Source organism: Leptodactylus fuscus, chromosome 3 (assembly GCF_031893055.1).
Source record: "Leptodactylus fuscus isolate aLepFus1 chromosome 3, aLepFus1.hap2, whole genome shotgun sequence".
In the NCBI taxonomy this organism is placed as follows: Eukaryota; Metazoa; Chordata; class Amphibia; order Anura; family Leptodactylidae; genus Leptodactylus; species Leptodactylus fuscus.
In genome coordinates, this window is record NC_134267.1 from 72,547,071 (window position 1) to 72,565,923 (window position 18,853).

The window sequence follows — 18,853 nt, forward strand, 5'->3', positions numbered from 1 at the left end:
GTTAGAGTTCACCAGTTTAGAAATCTCCTTACATAGCAACAAGATGGAAGGTAACACCCCATCTCATGAATATAAATGAGTAAGAAATACACATGTGTGGGTCTTTGGGAAGACCAGGGTGGGTGGTTCTGGCAGGTGGTCATTCATGGAGGACGTCGTGACCAGCCCAAGTCCATCAAGCAGATGACAAGCAAATCTAACTTCTCTGAAGATGTAAGCTATTGAGAAATTGACTGATATTTATGTTATTTTGTTATTTTCCCTGTTCCTGTGTTTACCCTCAAAATATTAATAAACCTCTACACTGATTTATAACAAGCTGACCTCCTCCTATAAGGCCTCAAACACATTGTCACAAGTTTCACTGTAATACAGAATATTTTACAGTATACCTATAGGTATATGTATATAGGTACATAGGTATATAAGTAGGCATATATGTATTTTCCATTCCTCTTATAGCCATTCTTACATTTGGCTCAAAAAAATACAACAAAAGGAATGTGAAATAATATATAAGAAAGCATTATACTCTTCCGTTCTGCCCAATGCACTCATGGCTCTGGCTCAAAAAAAATGCAGTAAAATCTGCTTTACTGCAACGTGGGGCCTTAGCCGAGAGCTGGGAAAAACTGTCCTATTAACCTCTGGTCGGAGCTCTGGTCCGATCGGAGGTTTTAACTCCTTGGATGTGCAGTCAAACATGACCGCGGCATCCAAGGGGTTGCACAGTAATAATGAACCCCCTGCCCGCATGCATTTTCTGAAAAAAGGGGTCTGGCCAGTGACCCTGGGCTGCTAGGTCCCCTATTACCTGGTTGAGCCTGCCAAGATACAGGTATATTGCAGTCTATAGTACTGAAGCAGCGATGCTGTGATCGCTGGTTCCGGTGTCCTTATGGGACTAATAAAAAAATGTAAAAAAAAGTGCAAAAAAAATTAAGTGTGTGAGATGAATGAATGAATGAAGCCCCAAAATTCGTTTTTCCTATATAAAATGAGTTCTATAAAGAAAAAACCTAAAAATTAATTTAAAAAAATACATATTTGGTATTGCCACGTCCGTAACAACCTGAACAATAAAACGCATTATTTAACCTACATGGTGAATGTCGAAAAAAAAATGAAAAAAAATGCCAGAAGGAGTGATTTTCTGCCACCTCACCTAATAAAATATGTTATAAAAAGTGATCGAAAAGTCACATGTACCCCAAAACAGTACCAAGAAAACGTACAGGTTGTCCTGCAAAAAATAAGCCCTCAACCAACTCTGTCAATCAAAAAATAAAAATGTTACGCCTCTGAGAAGATGGTGATGCAAAAATAATTGATTTATGTCCCCAAATGGATTTTTGTTCTGCAGAATAAAAAAATATATAAATGAAGTATCGCCATAATCGTACCGACTCGTAGAACAAAGGTAACATATTACTAATGCTGTACACCGTGTGTAAAACCATTTAAAAGATAAAACACAATACCAGAATTGATAGGAGTTTTTTCAATCCACCAAAAAAGAGTTAATAAAAAAAACTGTCAATAAGTTATAGCACCCAAAAATGGTGTCATTACAAAATACATCTCATCCGGCAAACATACAAGCCCTAATATGGCAACTTCACCAGAAAAATTTAAAAAAGCATAGCTTGTATAATGTGAAGACAAAAACCTCAAAAGTTGCCTCATCATTAGAACACCACTGGCTGTGGTAGGAAGGGAATGCATAAGCCGTGCGAGCATATATCATGGTACAAAACAGATTTACAGCTTACAAGAGAAGAGAAACCAAAAGTGACCCCCAGAGTACCCCCCCCCCCCCCATAACCCCCCAGCCATATCTTCAGTGTGTGAGGTAAATACATGAAGGGACACTGTGACTGTATAAATCCTGAGGTAATACTGCAGTATATATAATATATCAGCCATATACAGTATCTGCAGTGTGTGAGGTAAATACATGAGGGGACACTGTGACTGTATAAACCTTGAGGTAATACTGCAGTATATATATCAGCCATATACAGTATCTGCAGTGTGTGAGGTAAATACATGAGGGGACACTGTGACTGTGTAAACCTTGAGGTAATACTGCAGTATATATAATATATCAGCCATATCTTCAGTGTGTGAGGTAAATACATGAGGGGACACCGTAACTGTATAAATCCTGAGGTAATACTGCAGTATATATAATATATCAGCCATATCTTCAGTGTGTGAGGTAAATACATGAGGGGACACTGTGACTGTATAAATCCTGAGGTAATACTGCAGTATATATAATATATCATCCATATATCTTCAGTGTGTGAGGTAAATACATGAGGGGACACTGTGACTGTATAAATCCTGAGGTAATACTGCAGTATATATAATATATCAGCCATATATCTGCAGTGTGTGAGGTACATACATGAGGGGACACTGTGACTGTATAAATCCTGAGGTAATACTGCAGTATATATAATATATCAGCCATATATCTGCAGTGTGTGAGGTAAGTACATGAGGGGACACTGTGACTGTATAAATCCTGAGGTAATACTGCAGTATATATAATATATCAGCCATATCTTCAGTGTGTGAGGTAAGTACATGAGGGGACATTGTGACTGTATAAACCTTGAGGTAATACTGCAGCATATACAGTATGATGTAGAATGGAGATACTAAACTAATAGTGATGTCCAATGTGAATGTGGTCACAGTAGTGCTGTGTGAGGTGATAAGCCCTAGTATTATACTCCCTGATTCTGCAGACATGTTTCCTCCAGGCCTTGTGGTGAAAGAAAGAGAAGATGAATAAGAAAGGAAGTTACATCTATTCCTAACTCCTCCCTCCTTCGCCTTAGAAGCATTGGCACAAACCGCCTTATACTTCCTATTGTTACCATGGACGCTAAACCAGGATGTCCAGAAACTTGGAGCAGGTCCAGTGGGCATGTCTAACATGACACAATTAATATCACAGAGGCAGCAGCTTGCCTGGGGGTGGAGCTTATATACTGAGGATAGCAGTGGCTTCTATCATTGTCAATGTGAACTAGGGAGAGAACACATGGTATACTAGGCAGAGATGTCCTATCAGACCTTCCTGCTATATGTTGCAGGCTATCTAGGGTAGGATAACAGGAGCATTTAGTGGATATAGACCTGAGCGCTGTTTTCACAGTGATCCACTTATGTCCTGACTGCTGACAGCCTACTAACCTAGAGTAACAGCAGATATGATAGCAGTGTGGATGTGGGACCTGAAAAACCAATAGATGCTGTTTTAACAGTTCCAGGTAACTACCAGCCTATTGCATAGGGAACAGACACTATTACCAGTCTTCTAGGTCATTATCAGTTTGCTATTACATTCATCCACCCATGTTATAGTTGCTGACAACTTCCTAATCTAGAGGAATAACTGATACAATAGCAAGTTATAGGTGGGATTTGGGGAATACAAGACATGCTGGCCTAGCAATGCTCCAGTTTTGCTGTTAAAGGGGTTGTCCCATCACAAGGATCCTATCTATACTGCTTGATAATGTGAATGTAAGGGGGCGTTCACACTACCATCGGTGCATGCAGGGTTTTTCTGTCCGCTTGAGAAGTCGGACATCTTCACTTGCGGACAGGGAAGGACGGGCACGGAGTGCAAAAGAACGCACCCGATGCCCATTGAAATGAATGACAGGTGTCACGGACACAGCTAGTGTCCGCTCCTAATGTCCGTGACAGATTTTGAGTGGACACTAGGAGCGGACACTACCTGTCGGGCACCGACGGTAGTGTGAACGCTCCCTAAGACTTTTCCTAAATACATTGCTTCAGCAAAACTGCTTTGTTTGTCCACTGAATTCATTTTTTTTTTTACACATCCCTTGACTTATCTGGTCATAAGTCAAGTGATGTATCTGCTGCTCTGAGGGGGGAGGGAGGAGGGACTAAGTGCACGGGAGCCAGCCTGGAGGGGAGGGGGGGGTAGTTTACCCTTTGGGGGGAAGGGGCCGCCAATACAGACCCGGTATCCACTGTAATAGAGAGGCGGATGCTGGGGACGGTTAGACGCCGGCACAGATGCCTGCAACATCGCTATGCTCCTGCCCTGCATGAAGCCATCAGCGGCAGGAGCGATGCTGCTATTTCGGGGGGGCGGAGGAGCGGAATAACAGCATTGCTCCTACCGCTGCTGGCGTCATGCAGGGCAGGAGCATAGCAATGTTGCAGGCATCTGTGCCGGCGTCTAACCGTCTGTATTCTGTGCCGGGTCTGTATTCACATATGCAAAGCCAGCGGCGAGATGCCGCTGGCCCTGCGTGCACGCTCATAGATGGTGAGACCAGTCTAGCCTTCACAATGCGAATACAGACCCGGCATCCGCCTCTCTCTATTACAGCGGATGCCAGGTCTGTATTCGCATTGTGAAGGCTAGACTGGTCTCACCATCTATGAGCGTGCACGCAGGGCCAGCGGCATCTCGCCGCTGGCTTTGCATATGTAACCCCGCCCACCAATGACGCAACAAAGCAGGAAGACAGAAGATTTTACAGCAACGAAGACTGGTGAGTATGCGACGTGGGAATACCCCTTTAAATTAGCTCTTTAAAAAGGGCACAACAAAACTATGTGCGCCTTGTAACAGTGACTACTAGCCCATCACATTTTTAACTAAGCACATCCTTGCATATCCTTTAGAAAGGCTATTCCACACGTACCTTTTGTATGTAAATCACCTTAGTAATTTTTGAATAAGCCTGTTTTTATTCATATGCTAATTAGACTCTTAGTGCACCATCGTGCATTCCTCTTTCCTATTGTTTCCTATGGGTGTATACAGCACAGGCTGCTGCTGATGATGACTCAGCTTCCTGTTTGCACACACAGATAGGAAAGAATAGCAGAGAGGAGTGCTGCTGGGAACTTCCTGTGCTGCCTGGAAGCTAATTAGCATATGAATAAAAACTGGCTCATTCAAAAACCACTGAGGCAATTTACATACAAAAGGTCTGTGTGGAATAGCATTTCTAAAGGCTATGCATGTTTGTGCTTAGTTAAAGGGGCTCTATCACTAGGAAAAGTCATTTTTAACTAATCACATCCTTGCACAGCCTTTAGAAAGTCTATTCCACACCTACCTTTAGTATGTAGATTGCCTCAGTGGTTTCTGAATAAGTCCGTTTTTATTCATATGCTAAATAGACTGTTGCACGATACATCGTGCACTCCTCTCCTGTTGTTTCGTATGGGAGGCTGATGATGATGATGATGATGACTCAGCTTCCTGTTTGCCTCACACACATAGGAGATAATAGGAAAGAGGAGGCAGCTGGGAACTTCCTGAGCTGGCTGGAGGCTCATTAGCATATGAATAAAAAAGGAGTTATTCACAAACCACTGAGGCAATTTACATACTAAAGGTAAGTGTGGAATAGACTTTCTAAAGGCTATGCAAGGATGTCATTAGTTAAAAATGACTTTTCCCAATGATAGAGCCCCTTTAATAGAGATTCACTTGGTTTAAATACAGCGTATCAATAGACCGGTTACTAACTAACTAATATGCTGACATCAGAGCGCTCTAAAATACATATAGTATAGTATAGTATACTGGGGAATACATTTGAGAGGTTCACATACAAGGGACAGTGGTTCACTGGCTTGTGGACCTATTCAAATGTACAAGCCATTCCACATTCTATGAAGAATTCCAGCACATACTGGATGCTTTTTCTCATTAATAACATTATATAACTCCGTTGAACCAGCTTTGACATATTCCTAGCTGGAGAAACACATCAGGTGTTTCTATATATGAGGTATGCATGTGTATGTATTGTTATATGCCACACATACAGTACTGTATGGCTGTATATTATACAATACTGATAAGAACAGTGTAAGGGTTAAAATAAACTTGCTCTTTTATTAAGAGACAAAGTCAGTTGGACAGCAAAACCACAAGTCTCAGACTGCACGTTAGCAGTTAGACTCATTCTGCTGATCTATAGATAGCTGCATGCCAGTGGTTAGACATAGTCTGTTATCATTCTAAAAAACTGTAGATACGGGAAGTTGTGGTGTAAGTGACCGTTGATGCTCAGTGCTGTGGTATATGTAACATTTTGTGCTTATCTAGGATGTTCTGCTAACTGTCACATAAGTTGGCAGATGTTCAGTTGAAGATATATATATATATATATATATATATATATATATATATATGTGAAAATATATGCTACGTGTTACCGGATCCATGAGACCATATTTAGATGTCGGGTCATGTGACCTGTATGCATTTGTGCTTCCTTTATAAACCTGTGCTGCTGAACAATAAAGTGTGGCACTTGAATAACTGACAACTGTGTCTGTTGTGTGTGTCACCCGAGCGCTCGTAACTTCCTCTTTTTGCAATGAGAACTACAACAAACATAACCCAGGGGGGTCTTGAGCCCCCCCAACAGAACCTGGCAGCCCAAACGTGGGGTATCGATGATCGTTTGATATGCAGCCGATAGTGTACTGATTCACTTACCAACCGATTTGGAGGCGGGCCCGGAGGACCTCAGATGAATAAAACAGCGCTGTAAAAGGTAAGCTTTTATCTTACCAAATAATTAATCTGAGTTCCTACGTGTCCCGGATCCTGTGTGTTGATAAGTGAGGTGAGTTCTTGCATGTCTTAATAATCGAATCGATGCCAATTATATAGTGCGGAAGAACCGAGAGGGTATGTTTGCTGTAGTTGTATAGGGAGACCTTGTACATTTTCTTCGGTTTATTTAAGTTTGATTCTGTTCACCATTTATATCTGTTATAAAGTGTATAAGGCGGCACAGAAGGGAAAGTTATTCTCCATCCTTAATCCCTAGAGTAGAAGTACTGAGTGATTGAAAAGTCCTTGTTTCACTAAGGACTGAGTAGAATCTGCGCAAGTAAAAGTGCAAAGATTCAGGGGTGTCTCGGTAAAGGGACACTAAGCCAGAGACTTGCACATTAGAGATTAGTTCAAGGATAACAGAGTGACTGTTTGGGAGATCCCACTAAGAGAAGTCAAAGTGACCCTCTATTGTCTTAATTGCCCTAGAGGAGTGGGAAGCTCACGGCTGATTAGCTACCAGCCAGTATGGGGAAGGGACCCTCTGAGATAGGGTACACCCCATATGAACTAATAGGGATGGGAGAGAGAGAAGAAGTTGCCGCCAAAGTTAAAAAAAAAAAAAAAATTCTTAAAGAGAGCAGGGGTTCCCAAGACAGGACTGTTTGATAGTAAATTTTGGGACCAATAGAGATTAGATTATGCAGGATAAATACAGGGATAGAGGGAAACTTGAAAGTGTTTTAATTGTGGAAAACAAGGACACTTGGCCAGAGATTGCTGGTGTCCTAAGAGAAGTGATAATAACAAAAGACAGTCTAGAAGCTGCCTGCCTGTCCCTGATCAGGGGTCAGGACAATAAGAATTAAGGAATTTCTAGAATGTCTATAGTGTCCTTTATTCAGGAAAGGTTGTCCCAGTTTGAGATTTCTCTTCATGGTAATGTCTGTGAGATTGAACTAATGGCATACATTTGAGATCATCATTATTATGTTTATTTTACCGGTAATATACAAATTGGTGAGAATATGAAGGTATCTACTTATATGTTTTGTTTTGTTTTCTCCTCAATATTTAGCTGTGCGGGGATTATAACTAACTCTGTGATTATTTGTAGGAAAAGAAGAATGAGATGTGGCCATCCTGAGATAATAAGTGATATCACAGTATAAAATATATATAAGAAATTTTGATTTTAGTGCAGACAAGTTCTTTTTGATCTAATGGACATTTGTTTTGACTGGAGCTCCAGTGTGATGTTGCATGTTTGTATGGAAGGTTCAGAGAAGTGAATGGGCCCATATGTGTGTGAGTTATATGTACAAGTTACATGTGTCTGCCATGTGTACATGTTCTGTTTGTTCATGTCTGTATTGTTACATTTTCAGTCTCCACAGCGAGCAGATAAAGATATTGAGCTGATAACCCCAAAGGGTGGTGACAAGTAGATATGAAAAGGGAGGCATAAAGTTCTTTCCAATGTTGAATGCATATATGTGTGTTTTGGTGAATATGAGATGTACTTGATATAACATGTACATGTACTATGTACTCAGTGTGTATTGGTGCTTGTGTGTATCAAATATATCACATGGGCTTTAGACTTATTTAAGTAATATAAATATTGGTTATGGGTTTATACTATAAATCTATGAATGTTAACAATCGGGATTTATTGTGTGAAAAAGTTTTATCTAATACTTGTGCATGTACATTATTATTGTTCATTGTTATTCAGGTGATCCTTCTGATATGGGATTAGGCCCCATAGGGGTAGGCAATATATGTGAACTATCTTACCACAAAGGGCACAGAACACCCCTAATATGTACACGCAGGTAAAAATAAATTGCAGTTCTACAAAATTAAAGTGGTGTTTCTTGGACATTGTTTGTTACAAGGTGCTAGATAGCTGTCTAAGTAAATCAGAAGTCACTCACATATCTGCCCTGCAATGTTTTTTTGTGTATAAATTTTTGTTATGGTGATCAGGGGATAGATTTGATCCCTTATTTAAGGCTTCTGCCTTCTCTGCTGATATATTTTGAGCATTTACTTACCTCAATGAATTGTTTGTAATTCTGGAGTGTTCAGAAGTTGTAGAGAACTGAATTTACTTGGGATTATATAAATAAGTCTGCTGGGATATGTAGTCAAATTAGATGTTTCTCCTGTTATGGTAAACTTGAAACCAGGAGCAAAGCCACCTAGAATCAAACGGTACCCATTGACACGCGCCCAAGAAAATGCTATAGCCACAACTATTGTAGAATTGTTAAAAGAATGTATGTCAGTGGCCAAGACACCACTGTTCCCTGTCAAAAAGAAGGGCTAAAAGGGCAAACCAGATACTTACCGCATGGTCCATGACCCAAGAGAATTGAACAAAGTAACTTTGCTAGAGACCCCGGTAGTGTTGCCAGTAGCTGTTTGCTTTCACCTTCAGAGGTAAACAATACACGTGGACAGTCCTGCCACAAGGAGTGCAAAATAGTCCAAATCAGTTCACAAGGTGTCTCACACTGATCATGAATGCCTGGGACCCTGCCTCTGATGCTGTTGTATTGTTGCAATATGTTGATAATGTTTCTTCTTTGTGCCCCAGATAAACAGACATGTGAAGCCGCTACCATAAACCTGCTGTGTTTCCTCTACCGTAACGGTTGTAAGTGCAGTAAAGACAAGCTGCAATTTTGTAAGCAAAAGGTGGTGTTTTTAGGTCATTGTCTGAGCCAAGGTACCAAACATCTTTCAGATGAACGGACCAAAGTGGTAAGAGGAATGCAGGTGCCAACCTCCCATGCTCAGTTACGTACCTTTTTGGGTTTGGTGTCATACTGTAGGCCGTGGATCAGATCTGCATCTCTGACCATGCAGCCTTTGTATGACTGTCTCAGTATCAGAAGCCCTTTCAAATCTATGTCACTGAGATGATGGGACATGCTACTGCAATTCTCACACAATGACATTGAGATATGAAGCGTCCTGTGGCATATTATAGTGTACATTTGGATGCTGTCGCATGGGGAATGCCCTCATGTAAGGGTTGTACTCTTAGTACAGGCCCTGCGTGAAAAAAAAAGCTCCGACATTGTCCTAGATCACCCCCTGGTGGTATACACACCACATGACATCCATGCAATCCTCACACAGGTAGACAGACGTCATTTGTCTTTGGCAAGACAGAGCAAGATGGAATTTGCTCTACAATCCTCCTCCAACATCCCATTTCAGCGTTGTTTGACTTTTGAATCCTGCAACTCTTTTACCAGTAGGAGTTCATGATTCAAAGGGGGGAGTAGATGAGATATTTTTAAACTCCCTCTCAGAAGAGGCGGCTTCAGTCATGTTACTGATGCCCCATTGGAGAATCCTGACTATGAGATGTTTGTGGATGGTTCCAGGTACCTAACAGAAAAAGGCAAATTTGTTACAGGGTATGCTGTAGTCACTATACATGACACCATAGTACAAGAAGCCCTTCCACCACACATGTCAGCACAAGAGGCTGAATACTAGAAGTCTGCAAAGTAGCTAAGGATAGCACAGCAAACATTTACACTGACTCCAGGTATGCGTATGGCATTGCACATGGTTATGGTCCAATATGGAGGTCCAGGAACTTCCTGACGGCACAGGGTAAGCCAATTAAGAATGGAAACTTAGTAAGTCAGTTGATGGAGGCCATATTGCTCCCTAAGCAGTTGGCAATTGTGAAAGTCAGAGCTCACACAAGGGGAAGAGACCCTGAGAGTATTGGAAATGAAAAGGCTGATTGAGCAGCGGTGCTACTACCATGGAAGGGTCTCAACCAGGTGAGACATTGACCTAGCAGACCCCAAGGGTCTGTACTCTAAGGTGACTGGTGCCAGAGAATGTGAAGGAATGTGGAAAATGGGGGAAAGACTGTGTCTGCTCGCAGCAGCATATCCCCAAATGGTTGGTTTGGCCCACAGTAAGGTGCACGCCTCTCAAAATGCCATGGAGTCACTAGTGGGTAAACTATGGTTTGCCCTAGGTTTTGGAAGGGTTGCAGGTAATCACATAAATGCATGTCACATATGTGCTCTACACAATCCAGGACAGGTAGTTAAAACACCGCATGCACACCAATACCCCTGTATCCATTTCAGAGAATACAAGTAGATTACATACAGTTGCCTAAGTCTGGAATGTACGAGTACGTATTGGTTTGTGTGGTTGGGCCGAGGCCTATCCTGTGAGCCGGACAACCGCACAGATAACTGCCAAGAAATTGATGTCTGAGCTTGTGTGTAGATTGGGGATACCTGAGGTGATAGAATCTCATAGAGGAACACAATTCACAGGTGAAATAATGAAGGAAATAATGTCTGTATTAGGGATTGAGCAAGCTTTCCACACACCCTACCATCCCAAAGTTCAGGCTAAGTGGAAAGGTTGAATGGCACACTCAAGTTAAAAAAATCCAGAAAGCCATGGCAGAGACAGGAAGGCCCTGGCCAGAGTGCCTGTCTCTAGCATTATATTCGGTGAGGACCAATCCTAATAGAAAGACGGGTCTGTCACCATTTGAGGTGCTTTTTGGAAGTGTGCCTAGACTAGCGTTGTATTTTCCCCAGAATTTACAACTCAATTATGATAGCACTGCCAGCTATGTCCAGAGCCTGTGTCAAAGATTGAAAGTAACATATAAACAGGTGTTTTCTTCTATTCCAGACTCTTTTGATTTTCCAGGAACACATAGCTTGCAGCCCAGTGATTGGGTGGTCGTGAAAAGACATACCAGGAAGTCTCTTGAACCCAGATATGACGGTCCCTCCAAGTGCTGCTGATAACTGTCACTTCAGTCAAATTGGAGGGAAAATCTACCTGGATACACGCTTCCCATTGTAAAAAGGTTCCTGAACCACGGCAGGAATGAAGAGATGGACATTACTTGCTTCATGCTTTTTCAAGTTAATTTTGATGTGTTTTAATCAATGTTCTGATAAAGCTAGACATAAATGGTAGACATTATAGGAATATCAGATGGGGAATCCAATGGGCGTGGCATCTACATTGTAGGTGAATGTACTCATCTGATAGGAGAATAATGTCTAAAAATGGGGGAATTGTAAGGGTTAAAATAAACTTGCTCTTTTATTAAGAGACAAAGTCAGTTGGACAGCAAAACCACAAGTCTCAGACTGCACGTTAGCAGTTAGACTCATTCTGCTGATCTATAGATAGCTGCATGCCAGTGGTTAGACATAGTCTGTTATCATTCTAAAAAACTGTAGATACGGGAAGTTGTGGTGTAAGTGACCGTTGATGCTCAGTGCTGTGGTATATGTAACATTTTGTGCTTATCTAGGATGTTCTGCTAACTGTCACATAAGTTGGCAGATGTTCAGTTGAAGATATATATATATATGTATGTGAAAATATATGCTACGTGTTACCGGATCCATGAGACCATATTTAGATGTCGGGTCATGTGACCTGTATGCATTTGTGCTTCCTTTATAAACCTGTGCTGCTCAACAATAAAGTGTGGCACTTGAATAACTGACAACTGTGTCTGTTGTGTGTGTCACCTGAGCGCTCGTAACTTCCTCTTTTTGCAATGAGAACTACGACAAACATAACCCAGGGGGGTCTTGAGCCCCCCCAACAACAGCTACATTAAAAGCTGATAGTGTGTTGTAAACTGGAGGGTCTGGATGAGGTCTACCTCTAGGATCCCCCATCTGCACACAGCTAGTCAATATTTGACCTCTATTATACGCTGTAGTGGATAGAGGCAGAATTTTTTCATGAATTGTATAGACAAATTACTTTTTTCTGCAACAATGTGAGTTTTCTTTGCAATTCAGGGGCTCTGTATTTGGAAAATACACCCCTCAAAGGATTTATCAAGCGCATAGTGAGCATTTTTAACCCTTGAGAGATGAATTTAGTTTCCAGAAATGTGCAGCTATTGGACTTGTAAAGCTGTATCTCTGCTGGCTTTTGAGGTTAATGCTGGTCACAACATCCCTACTGTATGCCCACCTGGGTTGGTTAAAGAAAACTGGTCATAGAAGCATAAAATCTTTAGTCGGACATCTGTATTTTTGGGCTGCAGGAAGTTAATGATCTGAATGGCAAGAAGAGTCACCAATGTAGTATACTGATAACACATGTATAAACAATAAATTCACTAAGGAGATGACTCTCTCTACCACAGTGAAAGTCTGAATTCAAGGAGAGGTAAATTATACAGCAACACTTGTAAAAACTTGTTTGTGTCTGGTATTGCAGTTTGTTCCCATTCAAGTGACTAGAGACTGAGCTTCAATACCAGCCAAAACACTTGGAAAGACATGGATCTGTTTGTGTGGGCGTGGGGGAGCAGTTCCAGTCTCTGGACAAGCTATTTTACTGTTATTGTTATTGGCATGCTTTGTTTGGTATTTTTGTTGTATTTCATGGCTTAAAAAAAAAGCCACATCCACATATTACAGTACACTTTGGAGAAGATTTATGCAGACTGTTGTATATTTATGCCTAATATTCCCTCCCTTCTGCATGCTTTGTCACAAATTAAGTGCATCCTCCAGCAACCTGTGTGCCTAGATTGGTATACATCTACACTGGCATAAATTTCAGTCGTCATTTATGATTTGTGACTTTTGCTATACCAATTTTCTGGCAATGGAAGATGATAAATCTCCTTGCATTTTTTGTTTGCTTTTGTCTGGTGGTTTCCTATAGTCTTGTTTATAAGGAAAAATACCAGTACACAAATGCAACAGTGCTATCTCTGCACAGTAAGTGTAAAAAAAAAAAAAAAAAATGCCAAAAACAAGGGACAATGATGGTGTCTTTTCAAGCCTTATTTTACCCTTAATGACACACGCTGTAATAATCATTACAGTACTATTATGGCAGAAGACGATTCTGGAGTGGGTGTTAGCTGTAATGTACAGCTAATACCAGTGGCGTAACTAGGAATGGCGGGGCCCCGTGGCGAACTTTTGACATGGGCCCCCCCCACCGACGCCGAAGATCTCGACCGACCCCCTCCTACGCATTACTGCTATTATGCCCCATAGTGGACCTTGCACACAGTATTATGTCCCATAGTGGCCCCTGCACACAGTATTATGTCCCTTAGTGGCCCCTGCACACACTATTATGTCCCTCAGTGGCTCCTCCACACAGTACTATCCCCCATAGTGGCCCCTGCACACAGTATTATCTCCCATAGTGGTTCCTCCACACAGTATTATCCCCCATAGTGGCCCCTGCACACAGTATTGTACCCCATAGTGGCCTCTGCACACAGTATTATGCCCCATAGTGGCCCCTGCACACAGTATTATCCCCCATAGTGGCCACTCCACACAGTATTATCCCCATAGTGGCCTCTGCACACAGTATTATGCCCCACTGTGGACACCCATAAACACTTATTATACTCTGGGGTCTTTTCAGACACCAGAGTATAATAATCGGAGACCAATGACGTCAGACGTCACATGACCCGGGATGCAGGCCATGAAGGCCTGAAGCCTGCCCAGATCGTGGAGAGGTAAGTAACAGTGTTTTTTATGTTTCTTACCTCTCCTGGGCCTCCGATCATTATACTCGGGGGTCTGAAAAGAAAAAGTGTTTGTGGGGTCCGCGCTGTCACTTACCGATCCAGGCCCTGCCTGGATTGGTAAGTAAATATGGCCTGTTACCGGCTGGATTAACTCCAGCTGGTAACGGCCTATTAAGAAAAAATAAAAAAACGCAGCGGTAGCGGCTGTCACCGGGCCCCTAATCTCTCGGGCCCTGTGGCAGCTGCCTCTGCTGCTACCGCAGTAGTTACGCCACTGGATAATACCTTGTCTATCACCCCTGATCTGAGCTCTACTAATTTTATAGATGTCACAGTCTTGTCACAGTCAGTACCCTATGTAAATTCGGGATTGATGCTTGATCTGCTGTGCACCTTTTAGTGCAGACCTGGGCAAAGTCCGGCCCCCGGGCCACATCCGGCCCTCTGACTGATTCAGTCCGGCCCGCACAGCTTTGACTAGGGAGGCGTGTCTAGGGAGGCGTGTTTAGGGGGGGGCGTGTTTAGGGGGCGTGTCTTAGTGCCGGCCGAAGATGGAGATGTGGAGCGTGTCATAAAGTACTGAGAGATGTAAGGTGAGCTGCAGGGGGGAGAGAGAGAGAGTGAGTGTGTGTCTATATGTGTGTCTATCTATATGTGTGTGTGTCTATATATGCGTGTGTGTCTATATATGTGTGTGTGTCTATATATGTGTGTCTGTCTATATGTGTGTCTATATATGTGTGTGTGTCTATATATGTGTGTCTGTCTATATATGTGTGTGTGTCTATATATGTGTGTCTGTCTATATGTGTGTCTATATATGTGTGTGTGTCTATATATGTGTGTGTGTCTATATATGTGTGTGTGTCTATATATGTGTGTGTGTCTATATGTGTGTCTGTCTATATGTGTGTCTATATGTGTGTCTATATATGTGTGTGTGTCTATATATGTGTGTCTGTCTATATGTGTGTCTGTCTATATGTGTGTGTCTATATGTGTGTCTGTCTATATATGTGTGTGTGTCTATATGTGTGTCTGTCTATATGTGTGTGTCTATATGTGTGTCTATCTATATGTGTGTCTATATATGTGTGTGTGTCTATATGTGTGTCTATCTATATGTGTGTGTGTCTATATATGTGTGTGTGTCTATATATGTGTGTGTGTCTATATATGTGTGTCTGTCTATGTGTGTGTCTGTCTATATGTGTGTCTATATATGTGTGTGTGTCTATATATGTGTGTCTGTCTATATGTGTGTGTCTATATGTGTGTCTGTCTATATATGTGTGTCTGTCTATATATGTGTGTCTGTCTATATGTGTGTGTCTATATGTGTGTCTGTCTATATGTGTGTGTCTATGTGTCTGTCTGTCTATATGTGTGTCTGTCTATATGTGTGTGTGTCTATATGTGTGTCTGTCTATATGTGTGTGTCTATATGTGTGTCTGTCTATATGTGTGTGTCTATGTGTCTGTCTATATGTGTGTGTGTCTATATGTGTGTCTGCCTATATGTGTGTGTGTCTATATGTGTGTCTGTCTATATGTGTGTGTCTATATGTGTGTGTGTCTATATGTGTGTCTGTCTATATGTGTGTCTGTCTATATCTGTCTGTCTGTGTGTCTCAGCAACCTAGGGGGAAAAAATGGAAGGGGAATGTTATACTAGGGCAGAGATGGCAGATGGCGGGGGGGACATTAAACTGGGGGAGAGATGGAGGGGGGGACATGAAACTGGGGGGGACATGAAACTGGGGGAGAAATGGAGGGGGGGAGAACATGAAATGGGGAAAATGAAGGGAGATATGAAACTGAGGGAGACATGGAGGGGGGGACATGAAACTGGGGGTAGATGAAGAGAGCACTTAGACTGGGGGGACATTAAACCATGGAGGAAGCTGTAGGGGGACCTGTCTGCCTCCAGTTGCCCCCAGTTTAATGTCACCCTCCAGCTACCCCTACGGTTTAATGTCTGCTTCCTGATTTTAATGTCCCCCTCTAGTTGCCCCCAGTTTCATGTCCCACTCTAGTTGTCAATTTATTGCCCCCCTCCAACTACCCCCACTGTTTAATGCTCCCCTCCAGCTGCACCAGTTTCGTGTCCCCTCTAGTTTCCCCCAGTTTATACTGGGGCACCAGGAGAGGGAGCTAATACTGTGGGGCAGTTGGAAGGGAACATTATAATGTGGGGGCATATAGTGTGGGGGCACATGAAAAGATGATTGGGAATGGGCGGAGTCAACTTAGAAGTGGGTAGGGCTAAATTTGCCGCGGTGCGGCCCTCTAGCATAGTTTCAATTTCTTATGCGGCCCCATGGGAAAATTAATTGCCCACCCCTGTTTTAGTGCGTTATCGCTTTATATGTGTTTTTAATCAGAATCTAATAAAGTTGGATTTTATCTTTATACCAGAAAAATTGCCATTCACGTTATTGTTTTTGTATTAATTGGACCACTCGTTAGAATCTCTTCAGTCATGATCTCTCTGTCCCGCTTCCTGACCATGAAATTCCTCTCTGGTCAGTTGCAATCGCTCAGTCCAGTGGCAGCAGCCAAGGATTTGTCAAATGTATGTGTAAAACAATGTGGCAAAATTTGAGATGTCTTTGCATGAAAAATGTCATGAAATGTAATTTGAAATGTCATTCGAGCCTACCACATTGCAACAAGTAGGTTTATTTGAATTTCTTCTTGTTTTTATGGTGGGGGTGGTGGAAAGTTTTGTTTCCCTTAATAAGAAAGGCAACAATTTGGCCTTTAATAAAGTTTTTGGTTTTGTCCAACTTTCATTGTCATTTTAAGTTACCAATTTGGCATTTAATAAAGTTTGTGGTTTGGTCCAACTTTCATTGTCGTTCGAAGAAATGTTTTGGGAAATGTCATTCTGATTCAATTTCACTTTTTCATACTTTGCCTAAATAGTGTTATTGTCACTCCTTAGGGAGAGACCACCATATAGGTGTGTGGAGACTTGTTAAGCCTTTAGCACTCCACTTTGCAAGGAACTATGGGAAGAATATGCAAATCCGCCTTCCATGATGTAATTAGGAAGACAGTTGCTGCCTCATTGTTGCAAACCAATAGAGGGCGCTCACTGGAATGTGCAAGCCTGTCTTAAGACAGGATTCCAGTGAAATAACCCAATAATGGCTGCTCCCTTTAGCCTCATGCCCGACCTTCCAAGAGGCCTTTGTTTAGCAATGACGCTGGGATTATTACCAGGTTATAGTCTCTCAATCGAGGACAGCTGTTTCGATCTGGTTGGATCTCATCAGCTCGGGATCATGGAAGGCGGATTTGCATATTCTTCCCATAGTTCCTTGCAAAGTGGAGTGCTAAAGGCTTAACAAGTCTCCACACACCTATATGGTGGTCTCTCCCTAAGGAGTGACAATATCCCCCGAACCCTGTCTAAGCCTCTCACCTCTACCAGGTTATAGTCCTCTCTACATCGGGCTGATGAGATCCAACCAGATCGAAACAGCTGTCCTCGATTGAGAGACTATAACCTGGTAATAATCCCAGCGTCATTGCTAAACAAAGGCCTCTTGGAAGGTCGGGCATGAGGCTAAAGGGAGCAGCCATTATTGGGTTATTTCACTGGAATCCTGTCTTAAGACAGGCTTGCACATTCCAGTGAGCGCCCTCTATTGGTTTGCAACAATGAGGCAGCAACTGTCTTCCTAAGTACATCATGGAAGGCGGATTTGCATATTCTTCCCATAGTAAATAGTGTTAGGCATTCTATAAAATCTCTAGGTATTCTATAGAATTCCTAGGCAAAGTACCTAACGATTCTCTCATTTCATACGTTGCCTAAAAACGCCAGGCATTCTATATAATGCGTGCATTTTGTACTTTGCCTGTAACATATACACCAAAAACTAAAAAGCTCAGCTCCTTCCCTTTTGAGCCATGTTGTGTCCCAAACAGCAGTTTACACCCACATATACAATTTTTCTGTACCCGGGATAACACACTTAAAAGTTTTTTGGAGTGTGTGTCTCTGTTGACACAAAGTGGGCACAACACATTGGACATTGAAATTGCATATTTCTTTAACCCCTTCCTAACATCCATTGTACTAGTACAGCAGTTGGGTATTTAAATATGGTGGCCACTTAGGAGCTGAGCTACTGCCATAGCCGCTGGATTAAAGATGCCTTAAGTGCCATTTTTCTGCTATCACATGGGCACCACCATTTTGGGGAGGATTACCGATCGAATGGGACAGGCGATCTATTGCCATGACAGCTGGGAGCCTATTGCACCCTCCCAGGCTTATCTTGGCATCTTAGAATATCATCAAAAAGTTATGGACTGTTGCTCAGTGGTCAAAGATGTTTTCAGATAAATGTAAATTTTGCATTTCATTTGGAAATCTGCTGGTGTATGTCTACTGTGTTTTATCAAGACCAAAGGTCAGCACAGCCGTCTACCAGGAAATTCTAGAGCACTTCATGCTTCCCTGTGCCGACAAGCTTTATGGTGATGTAATTTTCATTTTTCTACAGGACTTGGCATCTTTCCACACTGCCAAAAGTACCAAGATCTGATTTAATAACCACAGTATCCCTGTGCTTGATTGGCCAGCAAACTCGCCTGACCTTAGCCCCATAGAGAATCTATGGGGTATTGTCAAGAGGAAGATGAGAGACACCAGACCCAACAATTCAGATGAGCTGAAGGCTGTTATCAAAGCAACCTGGGCT

At 42.1% G+C, this 18,853-nt stretch overlaps 1 protein-coding gene across 1 annotated transcript in view; it reads right to left on the reverse strand.

Moving 5' to 3' along the window:
• Positions 1-18,853, reverse strand: part of SMOC2 (SPARC related modular calcium binding 2) — a 240,022-nt gene that overhangs the window by 183,387 nt on the left and 37,782 nt on the right. The gene's annotated exons all lie outside the window — the stretch shown is intronic.